This window comes from Macaca nemestrina, chromosome 2 (genome assembly GCF_043159975.1).
Source record: "Macaca nemestrina isolate mMacNem1 chromosome 2, mMacNem.hap1, whole genome shotgun sequence".
Lineage (NCBI taxonomy): Eukaryota > Metazoa > Chordata > Mammalia > Primates > Cercopithecidae > Macaca > Macaca nemestrina.
The window spans coordinates 39,305,196-39,319,092 of NC_092126.1; the positions used below are offsets into that span (position 1 = coordinate 39,305,196).

The 13,897-nt window shown below is 44.8% G+C and overlaps 1 protein-coding gene across 3 annotated transcripts in view; it reads right to left on the bottom strand.

Annotated features, from left to right (window-relative positions):
* The window catches only part of LOC105469915 (STAG1 cohesin complex component), a 404,557-nt gene extending 391,080 nt beyond the window's left edge, over positions 1–13,477 (bottom strand). For 2 of the 3 annotated variants that reach the window (XM_011721505.2, XM_071090954.1), the window contains exon 1: positions 13,243–13,476. The gene's annotated coding sequence lies outside the window, so the exon portion shown is untranslated. Of the gene's footprint in view, positions 1–13,242 lie in introns of all 3 variants that reach the window. The other variant, XM_071090955.1, reaches the window with a different exon arrangement.
* Between the last annotated feature and the right edge of the window lie 420 nt (positions 13,478–13,897).

The window sequence follows — 13,897 nt, forward strand, 5'->3', positions numbered from 1 at the left end:
GAAAATTGCCGGGCGCGGTGGCTCAAGCCTGTAATCCCAGTGCTTTGGGAGGCCGAGACGGGCGGATTACGAGGTCAGGAGATCAAGACCATCCTGGCTAACACGGTGAAACCCCGTCTCTACTAAAAAAAATACAAAAAAATTAGCTGGGGGAGGTGGCGGGTGCCTGTAGTCCCAGCTACTTGGGAAGCTGAGGCAGGAGAATGGCGGGAACCTGGGAGGCGGAGCTTGCAGTGAGCCGAGATCGCGCCACTGCACTCCGGCCTGGGCGACAGAGCGAGACTCCATCTCCAAAAAAAAAAAAAAAAAAAAGAGAGAGAGAAAATTGAGGACTCCAGAAAATAAACGTCCTACGCAAGACAATTATTACATAATAGAATAGGGAAGAAAATCAAATCTTCCTAAAATAAACTTCAAAATACGAAGTATTTCAACATGCAGAAATGAGGCTGACAGAAAAATGGCCTTTTAAGAGATTTAGAGAGTGGGTTCTGAAACAACCTAAGTTCAAATTCTGGCACTATCATTTACTAGCTGTTTGGCCTTGGAAAATTAGTTTAAAACATTACACACTGAGTGAGGCTTGGTGGCTCACAACAATAAGCCCAGCGTTTTGGGAAGCCAAGGTGGGGGGGATTGCTTGAGCCCAGGAGTTCAAGACCAATCTCAGCAACACGGTGAGACCCTATCTCTACAAAAAAAAAAAAAATTATTTTAATTAGCTGCACCTCGTGGCACACACCTGTGGTTCCAGGTACTCCCAGCTAGTTGGGAAGTTGAGGTGAGAGGTTGAGGCTGCAGTGAGCCATGATCATGCCACAGCACTCCAGCCTGGGGCAACAAAAAGACCCTGACAGAAAAGGAAAAAAAAAAAAAAAAGGCCAGGCGCGGTGGCTGACACCCATAATCCCAGCACTTTCGGGAGGCCAAGGCGGGCGGATCGCCTGAGGTCAGGAGTTTGAGACCAGTCTCGCCAACATAGTGAAACCCTGTCTCTACTAAAAATATTTTTTTAAAAAATTAGCCAGATGTGGTGGCAGGAACCTGTAGTCCCAGCTACTCAAGAGGTTGAGGCAGGAGAATCACTTGAACCTGGGAGGCAGAGGTTACAGTGAGCCAAGATCACGTCACTGCACTCCATCCTGGGCAACAAGAGCTAGACTTCAACTCAAAAAAATAATAATAATTATACACACACACACACACACACACACACACACACATATTACACAGGACACTGTGCCTTATGAACACAGCCACTTACTAAACATTATGATGCCAACAATAAATGCAAACAGGACAGACACAGAGGATAAAGATTGGCTGAAGTTATCAGTAAAGATTTCACACAGATTCCACATCTTATTCTGTGTTTGTTTTTTCTTTTCTTTGTGAACTATATCAATTATACAGTACATTATGTAAAATTCTAAATAACAGTTTAAAGAATTTTAAAGCATGGTGGCAGGCACCTGTAATCCCAGCTACTCGGGAGGCTGAAGCATAAGAATCGCTTGAGGCGGAGGTTTCAGTGAGCCGAGATTGCATCACCGCACTCCAGCCTGGGCGACAAAGCAAGATTCCATCTCAAAAAAAAAAAAGAGAGAATTTTAACGCAAACACTCCATGTAATTACTACTAAGGTCAAGAAATAGACTACTACAAAAGCTTCTCCATAATGTGTCCCTCCCTAATTACAAACTTGGGAAATTTAATCCAAGCCTCAGTTCCTCACCAGTAAAAGGGAGATAGTACCAACATAACAATAACTACCCCACAGGTTATTGTAAAATGTTTATTGGCATATAGTAAATGCTCAATGAGTGTTTTCTTTTGTTCTTTTATTGGGACAGAGTCTCACAGGCTGGAGTGCAGTGTCGTGATCACAGCTCACTAAAACCTCAACCTCCTGGGCTCAAACTATCCTCTGCCTCAGTCCCCCAAGTAGCTGGGACTACAGGTGTGCACTACCACAGCTAGCTTATTTTTTGTAGACACGGGGTTTCACTATGTTGCACAGGCTTGTCTGAAACTCCAGAACTCAAGTGATCACCCGCCCCAGCCTCCCAAAGGGCCAGGATTACAGGCAGGAGTCACCATGCCCGGCCAAGTGTTTTCTTACACACACATCTATTCACCAGAACAAAGACCTGGGGAAAGACAGGATACAAGTATGTAATCTAATTTGGTGATAACATACAAACCATAGAGAAGTACAATGAAGAAATAGAGCTGGAAAGCTAAGTTGTAGCCATGTAAGAAACAAAAGAAAAATTTAAAGAAATAACAAAAGGGAAACTGGAGAAAATTCACTAGGCAGTTTTGGAAGACAATTCTCCATGGGGTCTCTTGATTTTCTGCCTGTCTTGAGAAGAGAAGCACTGAAAGCCTTTGTCCCAATCTTTTCAGGATAGTTATATAGTGAAGAATCCTGGAAGACAGACATGTCCCAGAGCAAAAAGCGTATTTATGACCCATTATAAAAGATCTGAGTTTCTCTAAGCTTGGGATTCCACTACTTGTGCAGGCATCACCTGGACCTCTTCCCAATGCCCTACACAAACTGAAGCTCAGAAATCTGACGCAAATGCTGTCTGGCTACTGATACAGTGCATCATTCTTCATCTCTGACCAAGCCATTTCGATGGCTTCTACCATAAGCCATTAAACTATGCCAAGTTAACTTGTCAGCCTATAAATACGGTAAAACTTCAAACTCTTCATAGTTCTTGACAAACATTGGCATATAATCAATGTTTATTACAACTGAAAGATTCCACCTTCCATGTTGTTGGAAGGAATTTTTTTTTTTTTAAGACAGAGTTTTGCTCCTGTTGCCCAGGTTGGAGTGCAATGGCGCGATCTCAGCTCACCACAACCTCCGCCTCCTGGGTTCAAGCAATTCTCCTGCCTCAGTCGCCCAAGTAGCTGGGATTACAGGTGCCCGCCACCATGCCCGGCTAATTTTGTATTTTTAGTAGAGATGGGGGTTTCTCCATGTTGGTCACGCTGGTCTCGAACTCCTGACCTCAGATGATCCACCTTGCCTCGGCCTCCCAAAGTGCTGGGATTACAGGCATGAGTTACTGTGCCTGGCCAGGAATTTTTTAAAAAGCAATATTCAACTATATACTATCATCAAAAGCACTTTAAATATAATGAAGAGTTTTGGGTAAATAGGTAGAAAAAGATATATTATACAAATAGTAAGCTCAAGACGGCTGGAGTGGCTATATTAACACCAGATAAAGCAGAGTTCAAGAAAAAGATTATACTGTAATCCCAGCACTTTGGGAGGCCGAGACGGGCGGATCACGAGGTCAGGAGATCGAGACCATCCTGGCTAACACGGTGAAACCCCGTCTCTACTAAAAAATACAAAAAACTAGCCGGGCGAGGTGGCGGGCGCCTGTAGTCCCAGCTACTCGGGAGGCTGAGGCAGGAGAATGGCGGGAACCCGGGAGGCGGAGCTTGCAGTGAGCTGAGATCCGGCCACAGCACTCCAGCCTGGGCGACAGAGCGAGACTCCGTCTCAAAAAAAAAAAGAGAAAAAAAAAAAAAAAAAAAAGAAAAAGATTATTAACAGAGACAGAAAGACATTTCATAATAATAAAAAGGTCAATTTGTCAAAACGACATAATAATTACAAGTTGTGCATGTCTTACAACAGAGCTTCAAAATGAGTGAGCAAAACTTGACAGAACTAAGGGAGAAATAGATAATTCCACAGTCATAGTTGGATATTTTAACTTTCTTCTCAGCAGTTGGCCGAATGAGACAAAAAATAAATAAAAACATAGATTATTTGAAAAGTGCTATTAAAACATCTTAATCTGATAGTTACAGAATACTACATCCAACAACTGCAAAACATACTTTCAAGTATGAAAGATACATTAACCAAGATGGACCACATGCTGGCCCATAAAATAAGTTTCAATAAATTTTAAAGGATTAAAATAATCAAGACTATGACCTCAAAATGACACTAGCTTAGAAATCATTAATAAGATATCTAGAATAACCCCAACTATTGAAAATTAAACAACAAGGCCAGGCACGGTGGCTCATGCCTATAATCCAAGCACATTGGGAGGCTGAGGCAGGCGGATCCTTGAGGTCAGGAGTTTGAGACTAGCCTGGCTAACATGGCAAAACCCCGTCTCTACTAAAAAAATACGAAAATTAGCTGGGCGTGGTGGTGCGCGCCTGTAATCCCAGCTACTATGGAGACTGAGACAGGAGAATCACCTAAACCTAGGAGGTGGAGGTTGCAGTGAGCGGAGATTGCGCCACTGCACTCCAGCCTGGATGACAGAGGGAGACTCCGTCTCAAAAAAAAAAAGAGAAAATTAAACAACACACTTTTAAGTAATCCATGGGTAAAAGATATCACAAATTAAAAACAATGTCAAATAAATTATAAGCATATAACACATCGAAGTCTGAGTGATGCAGCAGTGCTTAGAGAAAAATATACAGCTTTAAATGCTTTTATTAGAAAACAAAGTGCCTAAAATCTATAACCTAAAGTTTCACTTTTAAGAAAGAAAGCAAAACAGAAGAAAATTTTAAAGAACAGAAACCAATGAGATACTAAAGACAAATACTGACAATTATCGAAGTTGGTTATTTGAAAAGATAACCAATAAATCACTAAACTGGTCGAAATAAAAAGAACATACTGGCCTGACACAGTGGCTCACGCCTGTAATCCTAGCACTTTGGGAGGCCGAGACAGGTGAACTGCTTGAGGCCAGAAGTTCAAAACCAGTCTGGCCAACATAGTGAAACCCTGTCTCTACTAAAAATTAGTCAGGCGTAGTGGAGAGCACCTGTAATCCCAGCTACTTGGGAGGCTGAGGCAGGAGAATCGGTTGAACCCAGGAGGCGGAGGTTACAGTGAGCTAAGATTGCACCACCGCACTCCAGCCTGGGCAACAAGAATGAAACTCCCTCGCCAAAAAAAAGATATATTAACAATACCAGTATTAAAGAAGAGCTATCACTACAGAGCCTATAGATATTAGAAGGATAGCAAGGAAATCTTATAAACTCCTGCCAATCAAGTAAAATGAACAAATTTTCCTAAACTGACACAAGATGAAACAGACCAAAACTGACACAAGATGAAACAGAAAATTTGAATAGTCCTATATCTAGTATAGAAACTAAATTTGATTGTTATCAAAACCATCCCAAAAAGAAAATTCCAAGTCCAAATGGTATCACTGGTACATTCTAAAATTCCAGGAATAAGAACACCATTACACAAACTATTTCAGTAAATAGAGGGAACACTTCCCAACCTTTTTTATGAGACTATCATAACCCTAATACCAAAACCTGACAAAGACATTACAATAAAACTACAAAGCAATATGCCTAATGAAGAAATAGGCCAAAACTCCTATCAAAATAATAGTAAATACAAAAGGGATACACAATACACTATGACCAAGTTGGCTTATCCCAGTAACCAAAATTATTTTAACTTTTGAAAACCATCATTAATTTAACCATTCTACCACTAAAGACATTCAGTTTATTTCTGAATTTTGGCTACTGCAAATAAGGCTACTATGAACATCCTGTTCACACATCCTGGTACAAAAACACAAGGACTTTGGCTGGCCGTGGTGGCTCACGCCTGTAATCCCAGCACTTTGGGAGGCCGAGGCGGGCAGATCACCTGAGGTCAAGAGTTCAAGACCAGCCTGACCAACACAGAGAAACCCCGTCTCTACTAAAAGTACAAAATTAGCCAGATATAGTGGTGCACGCCTGTAATCCCAGCTACTCAGGAGGCTGAGGCAGGAGAAGCGCTTGAACCAGGGAAGCGGAGGATGCGGTAAGCTGAGATTGCACTATTGCACTCCAGCCTGGGCAACAAGGGTGAAACTCCGTCTCAAAAATAAAAATACAAGGATTTCATTCATCAGGAATATAAAGACAGGAGTTTAACTCCTAGGGTTAAAATACATGAATCTTGAATTTACTAAATACTCTCACTAACATCTTTCCGAGCAATTTACACTGCTGTCAAAAGTGAGAATGTAATTTCTCTACATTCTCACCAATACTTGATATTATCAGACTTTTTAATGTTTGTCAATCTGATGGAAGTGAAATGGTTTCTTCTCATGGCTCTACTTTGCACTTTCCTTTTTACCAATGATATTACAATTCAATACGTTTCCAAGTGTTAGTTGCTGTGAGTCATGATATTGCTTAGGTGAACTACAATCTTTTTTTTTTTTTTTTTGAGATAGAGTCTCACTCTGTCGCCTAGGCTGGAGTGCAGTGGTGCGATCTCAACTCACTGCAACCTCTGCCTTCAGAGTTCAAGCGATTCTTGTGCCTCAGCCTCCCAAGCAGCTGGGACTACAGGCACATGCCAGCACTCCCAGCTAATTTTTGTATTTTTAGTAGAGACGGGGTTTCGCCACGTTGGCCACACTGGTCTCCAACTCCTGACCTCAAGTGATCCATCTGCCTCAGCCTCCCAAAGTGCTAGGATTATAGGCATGGATCACCGTTCTTAATAGCATTCTTAATAGAAAAGATCAGAAAATATCAGAGTGCGCTGCATAAAGATTAAGTATTATTTCATGAAACTTTTATTTTCATTGTGTGTGTATGTGTGTGTTTGTACTGTGCCACAATGTAAAATGTTTTTGTAACTGCTAGCAAAAGCTAGAAAACAAGTTAAAAGCCATTGCTATTGTGTTTACAGCAAAATTCCATTGAAATTCTTGGACAACTAACTGGTATATCATTTTGGCCCATAGCACAAAGAAATGTATTTCATAAAGAAGGTAAGACATTCTCAAATAACCCATAAATACATACACCCACTATAGACCCATGAAATTAAAACTAAAATAAAATAAACTGGGGGGGAAAGAAGGCAAGATTTACAACATCCTTCACTACTAACTGACAAAAAAAGAGCAGCCATCCCCAACCTTTTTGGTACCAGGGACCAGGTTCGTGGAAAAAAATTTTTCCACAGATGGGGTGGGGAATCAGAAGGGTTCAGGATAAAACTGTTCCACCTCAGATCATCAAGCATTAGATAAAGCATGCGACCTACATCCCCTGTATGCGCAGTTCACAGTAGAGTTTGCACTCATGACAATCTAACGCTCCCACTGATCTGACAGGAGATGGATGGAGCACCGGTGGTAAAGCTAGCTCACCTGCCTCTCACCTCCTACTGTGTAGCCCCGTTTCTACCAGGCCACAGACCAGTATGGGTTCACAGCCCAGGGGTTGGGGACCCTTGATTTAGAACACAGGTGTCCAATCTTTTGGCTTCCCTGGGCCACACTGGAAGAGGAATTGTTGTAGGCCCTACATAAAAAACCCTAATGATAGCTAATAAGGTGAAAAACAAAACAAACCTCATAATGTTTTTAAAGAGTTTATGAAATTTGTGTTGAGCCACATTCAAAGCCATTCTGGGCTGCATGCAGCCCATGTGCCACAGGTTGGACAAGCTTGATTTAGAAGAGGAGGAGAAAAGTCTGAGGGAAGCAATAAGGGGTATGTTACATAAAGAAAAGATTCTATAAAACCAACTGAATTACAAGACACTTTCAGCACTAAAAGCCAGGAAGCTGACTGTCCTCTTAACCACCAAAATAACAGAAAATTTCCTATAGACACAATTCTAATTCCTACCTCAAGAATCATCTCATTCTGTGACTTATGCAAGAACATCATTTTAGCTCTCTGCTTCCTAGTTTTTCCCTACAACCCTAGCAAGAATCACCTAAATTCTAAAGATTTATATTTTTATTCAGCAAAGATTTACCAAGCCCCTATTATATCATTTCTGTGTTAAAATATATCTCCCTAGTAATTTTAATTCACAGTTATATCCTTTAAAGGAAGGGTGTCTAATCTTTTAGCTTCCCTGGGCCACACTGGAAGAACTGTCTTGGGTCACCCGTAAAATTAACTATAACTGATAAGCTCAAAAAACAAAAAACAAAAAATGCAAAAAACACCTCACAATGTTTTAAGAAAGCTTATAAATTTGTGTTGGGCCACGGGTTGGATAAGCTTGCTTTAAAGCTTGATTATCCTTGGCTGACCTGTCTTAATTCCCTTTTCGTGAAAATATTTTGCTTCTTGGACTGCTAAACCAGGTGCCATGACTAAACTTCTGCTGCCTTCTTTGTTCCACCAATAATACCCTTACTCTGAGACTTGCAAATAACTATTCTCTTCATAAGGATTCTCTCCTCAGCCAGGTGCGGTGGCTCACTTTGGAAGGCCAAGGCAGGCGGATTGCCTGAGGTCAGGAGTTCGAGACTAGCCTGGCCTCAGGTGGGTGGCGAAACCCCATCTCTACTAAAAATACAAAAATTAACCGGGCGGCCAGGCGCAGTGCCTCACGCCTATAATCCCAGCACTTTGGGAGGCCGAGACAGGCGAATCACCTGTGGTCAGGAGTTCAAGACCAGCCTGACGAACATGGAAAAAACACTGTCTCTACTAAAAACACACAAAATTAGCCAGGTGTGGTGGTGCGTGCCTGTAATCCCAGCTACTCAGGAGGCTGAGGCAGGAGAATCACTTGGACTCGGGAGGCGGAGGTTGCAGAGAGCCAAGATTGCACCACTGCACTCCAGCCTGGGGCAACAAGAGTGAAACTCTGTCTCAAGAAAAAAATAATAATAATTAGCTGGGCATGGTGGTGCATGCCTGTAATCCCAGCTACTCAGGAGGCTGGGGCAGGAAAATCACTTGAACCTGGGAGGCAGAGGTTGCAATGAGCTGAGATCACGCCACTGCACTCCAGCCTGGGCAACAGAGCAAGACTCATCTAAAAAAAAAAAGAATTCTCTCCTCACAAGCTGCTAGACCAATCACACCACAGCAACTGTCTGATGCAATGACTGTGTGAATCTGGCACTTAACAGGAGTGTGATCCAAGGCATTTAAATTCCTTAACTTCGGCCACACACAGTGGCTCACGCCTGTAATCCCAACACCTTGGGAGGCCAAGGCGAGCTGATTACTTGAGGCCAGGAGTTTCAGACCAGCCTAGGCAACGTGGCAAAACCTCATCTCTACACAAAATACAAAAATTAGCCAGGCGTAGTGGCACGTGCCTATAGTCTCAGCTACTGTAGGCCCCACCTGAGCCTGGGGAGGTTGAGGCTGTAGTGAACTGTGACTGCACAACTGCACTCCAGCCTGAGCAACAGAGAGAAAACCTGTCTCGAAAAATAAAAAATAAATAAATTCCTTAACTTTTCTGAGATTCAATATCATAACAAAAACAGGTAAAACAAAAAGCATCAAGGAATGGCAAGAATTACATAATTTTTTAAAAATAAAAATAACTGACTGGGCGTGGTGGCTCATGCCTGTAATCCCAGCACTTTGGGAGGCCAAGGTGGACAGATGGTTTCAGGTCAAGAGTTTGAGACCAGCCTAGCCAACGTGGTGAAACCCTGTCTCTACCAAATATACAAAAAATTAGTCAGGCATGCTAGTGCATGCCTATAGTCCCAGCTATTCGGGAGGCTGAGGCACATGAATTGCTTGAACCCAGGCGGTGGAGGATGCAGTGAGCCTAGATCATGCCACTGTACTCTGGTCGGGGCACACTCAAAAAATAATAATTTTTTTTTTTTCCTGAGACGGAGTCTCGCTCTGTCACCCAGGCTGGAGTGCAGTGGCGTGATCTCAGCTCACTGTAAGCTCCGCCTCCCAGGTTCAAGCAATTCTCCTGCCTTGGCTCCTGAGTAGCTAGGATTACAAGCAAGTGCTACCATGCCTACCTAATTTTTGTATTTTTAGTATAGACAGGTTTCACCATGTTGGCCAAGCTGGTCTCGAACTCCTGACCTCAGGTGATCCACCCACCTCGACCTCCCAAAGTGCTGGGATTATAGGCACTAGCCACCACACCGGACCAATAATAATTTTTAAAAATTTTTTTTTTAAAAAGTGTTCTTACTGGCAGAAATGAAAGAAAAAATAATTATATAAACTCCCTTCTCCCATTGCCTCCCTTCTTTATAACTTTTTTAATTTTCATTTTTATTTTAATTTCCTCTCAAAGCAATAAAATTATTTTCTAGAGGAAGGCATGTAAACTAAGGTAACAGGAAATAGGGGAAAGAAAAAAGGTGAGGAAAAGGCAATATAAGTAAGAGTAAGCTGATCAAGCGGGGTTACTGCTCTGCCTATGTCCTCTCCTTGTATGTCCAGAATCTGAAGAGGTAAATGTGAAGATACTTATTTTCCCAGGCAGGCAAAATTCTTAAGAGCCGCCACTAACCCACACCCTTGTATCATCCCCTCCCCTTGAGTGTGGGAGAGACCTGTAGATATAACGGGATATCATTACTGTGGTTATGTTATATGACAAAATATATGTTTGCATATGTAATTAAGGCCCTTAATCAGTTAAGTTTACCACAAAGGGCCTGACCTAATCTGGTGAGCTTTTAAAAGAGACCTTAAAGGGGAGTCAGAGGTCAGACACAGAGGAAATAGTGAGGCTGATTCCTGTTAGCCTGGATAAAAGCTAACAGCCATGTTGTGAACTATGGGGCCACAAGGCAAGGAACTGAGAGCAGTCCTTGGCCAACAGCTAACAAGAAGATGGGGACTTCAGTCATACTATCACAAGGAAATTAATTGTGCCAACAAGTAGTGACCTTGAAAGACAACTCTGGCCGGGCACAGTGGCTCACACCTGTAATCCCAGCATTTTGGGAGGCTTAGGTGGGCAGATCACGAGTTGAAGAGATGTAGAACATCCTGGCCAACATGGTGAAACCCCTCTACTAAAAATACAAAAATTAGCTGGGCATGGTGGCACGCACCTATAGTCCCAGCTACTTGGGAGGCTGAGGCAGGAGAATCGCTTGAACCTGGGAGGCGGAGGTTGCAGTGAGCCGAGATTGCGCCACTGCACTCCAGCCTGGGGACAGAATGAGACTCCATCTCAAATGGATCCAAAACAAAAACAAAAAAACTAATACACCCCTCCTCAATAAGGATATAAAGATACAGGACAAAATAACAAAAGGGGAAACAAGAATCTATCTTTCCCAGAGTACATTATTTCCTCTCACAGCACTGAGATTATGAACATATATAAAGTCAGAATCAAGGAAAAAAATATTAAAACTGTATAAAATTCTGTAAATTTTAAGTTATAGCAATTAAATGTGTTTTTCACAGACATCTTGTTACACAACCACCATAAGATACTATCCCCATTTTATTTTTTCTAAAGAGATGGGGTCTTGTATGTTGCCCAGGCAGGCCTCAAACTCCTGGGTTTAAGGGTTCCTCCTGCCTCACTACAGAGTAGCTGGAACTACATACAGGAGTGCACCACCAGGCCCGGCTCCCCATTTTTAGACATAAAGAAAGTTAGGTTCAAAGGGGTAACATCCTTAACATCACAAACCCAGGGGATGTTCAAAGTAACTTCGGTCCAGGACCCACTCCTTCCCTACACCATAGTGCCCTTAAGGCTTTGAAAGAATCAAATCGAGCCATTTTATTAGTCTCTTCAAAGGAGGCAATCCTAATAACACAACAAACTTCCATATTTTGCATCTATTTAAATATTCCTTAACTTTATCAGAACATCGAAACTGAAATGGATACAGAAAAATTTCCACTCAAAAGTAGTTCGTTTGTGAAAATGACCACTGGTAGATCACTTGAATTAATTTAGTTTACTCCAAGTACGTTTTAAATATGTAAAGGAAAAAAACGTGGCAAAACACCTGTAGATCTTCTACAACTTTATTTAGGCAACAATTTGTCTTATAAGTATTCTTAATCATCAAAAGCAAGGAAATAACATTTCTGCTTCTTTCCATTCCATATTTCCCTGCTTGGTTAAAATGTTTTAGTCTGAATTCTTCATACATTATGAATATAACAACAAGGTACATTATATCACCCTACAATAAACAAGTTATTTTTATTTTCACTGTTCTGTATATTTCCGTAAAAGCTCCACCATCAGAACGTGCAATTTTCTTAAAGCACAAGGAAAACTAAAATGTAGAGTCACATTCAAATTCCACATAAGTTACAAATCACACAACTTTGTGCCAATTCAGATATTTCCCGTGTATTTTTGCAAAGATGCAAAATAGTCTTTCTAGTCAGAACCACGAGAAAAAAACTCTATCCATCTTAACACCAACTTTAACAGCAAATAATTTTTTTTTTAATCATAAATTGCATTGCTTTTTGTAAGTGTACGAAACCATCCCATGACTTATACGCCCGGAGCACGATTCCCTGCAATGTGAAGAGAATCGATAACATTTCAAATATGGGTAGATGGGGGTGATGTGACAATCCTAAAACCTGAAAATTTCTTAGTACCCATACCACACAAGAAGCACCCAGTTCGGACCCTGCAAACGAGGCTCAGGTCCAACTCTAAGCACTCTAGTTTCCCACCCCGCCCCCACCTCGAGAAAGGAGGGAAAACAACTTTTATTGGCCTCGTCTCTCAGGGGACTGGCAAACTAGCGGGGTAGTGCTTGGGCCTGGACACGTTTCACAAGGAGGCCCCCGTCGGGGGCTGAGAGGGCAGATAGCTGGAAAGCCCAGCATGGACACCCCATCTCCCCCAGCCAACACCCCCCTGCCCCACCCCGCCAACAAGAAGCCTGGGCCAGCCGACCCGCCGAGCGACCCCCAGGCCCCTCCGCTGAGACGAACTCGTTGTCATGTGACCCCGCCGCCGCTAAAACACCGCAGAAACGCAGGTCGGCGGGCGGCGGAAGGCATTCGCGCCAGCCCGCCTCGGCCTGGCCCCGCTGGGCGCGGGCGAGTCCCGAGAGCCCGGGCGAGGGGGGGGCGGAGGGCGGGCTTGGCGGCGGGCCCAAGCGCGCCACAAAGGCTTCCGCGCCTGTCGCCGTAGTGCCCGGGCGGGCGGGGGCAAAATTTTCGGTGCCCGCGGAAGGGGTAGCAAGCGACGAAGACGCCGGGGTGCCCGCCGCGCCCACAGACGCCTCTCCGGGCACTCGGACGGCCCACGACCGCCGCACCCCGCACAGGCCCGCGCGGCCTCCCTCCCCCGCACGGGGCCCGCGCCCAGCCCGCCCGCTCCCCGCTCGCGCTCTCTCGCTCTCGCCCGGCCTCCATCTTGGATCGGCGCTTCCAGCCCCCGCGCCGCTGCCGCCGCATTCCCCCTCTTTCCCGCCCCCCGCCGCCGTCGCCGCCGCCCGCACTCACCTCAGCTGCCCATCCGGGCGCCGCCGGCCGTCGACCTAGTTTCCCCCCAAAAGTCTCCGGTGTGTTATTCCCGATGTGGGGGGGTTGTTACGGGGTGGTCGCCGGGGGTTCGGGAGCGGGGGCCGCGCCTTCAACGGAGCTGCAATCCTAACCCGCCATCTGGTGGCATTTTCCACACGCCAATGGCGCCGCTGCAGACTTGGGTCCGGACCGCCCTCTGCTGGCCGCAGTGCTCACTGCCTTGCTGACGGGACGGGCCTGCCCGGAAAGGGGAGGGAGCTGAGGCGCGAGCTAGGGGCCGCGGCAGGGGCGCGCGCAAACGCTTTCCTGTGGGGATTGCGCGCACGCGCACCAGCGGGGCGGGAAACGTGGCCGCTGCGTGGCGGCCCCGCCCCCACACTGAGCGGTCGCGCAGTTCAGCCAATCGCGAGCGGCGTAGGCTTCTGGATAAGGGCGCTGTGGACTGTTCTTGGGCCGCCCGAGGCGGGCGGAAGAACGGCTACGGTGGCGCCTGCGCGTCCGGCTCTCCGAGTTGCCGCCCGCCATTTTTGGAGCTTCTTGGAGACCTAGGCAGGAACCCACCCCGGGTTCCTTCACCGAGGCTCCTCCCTAGGTCTCAGGGCCGGCGCTTTCCTCTGTCCCCGCCCGGCTCCTG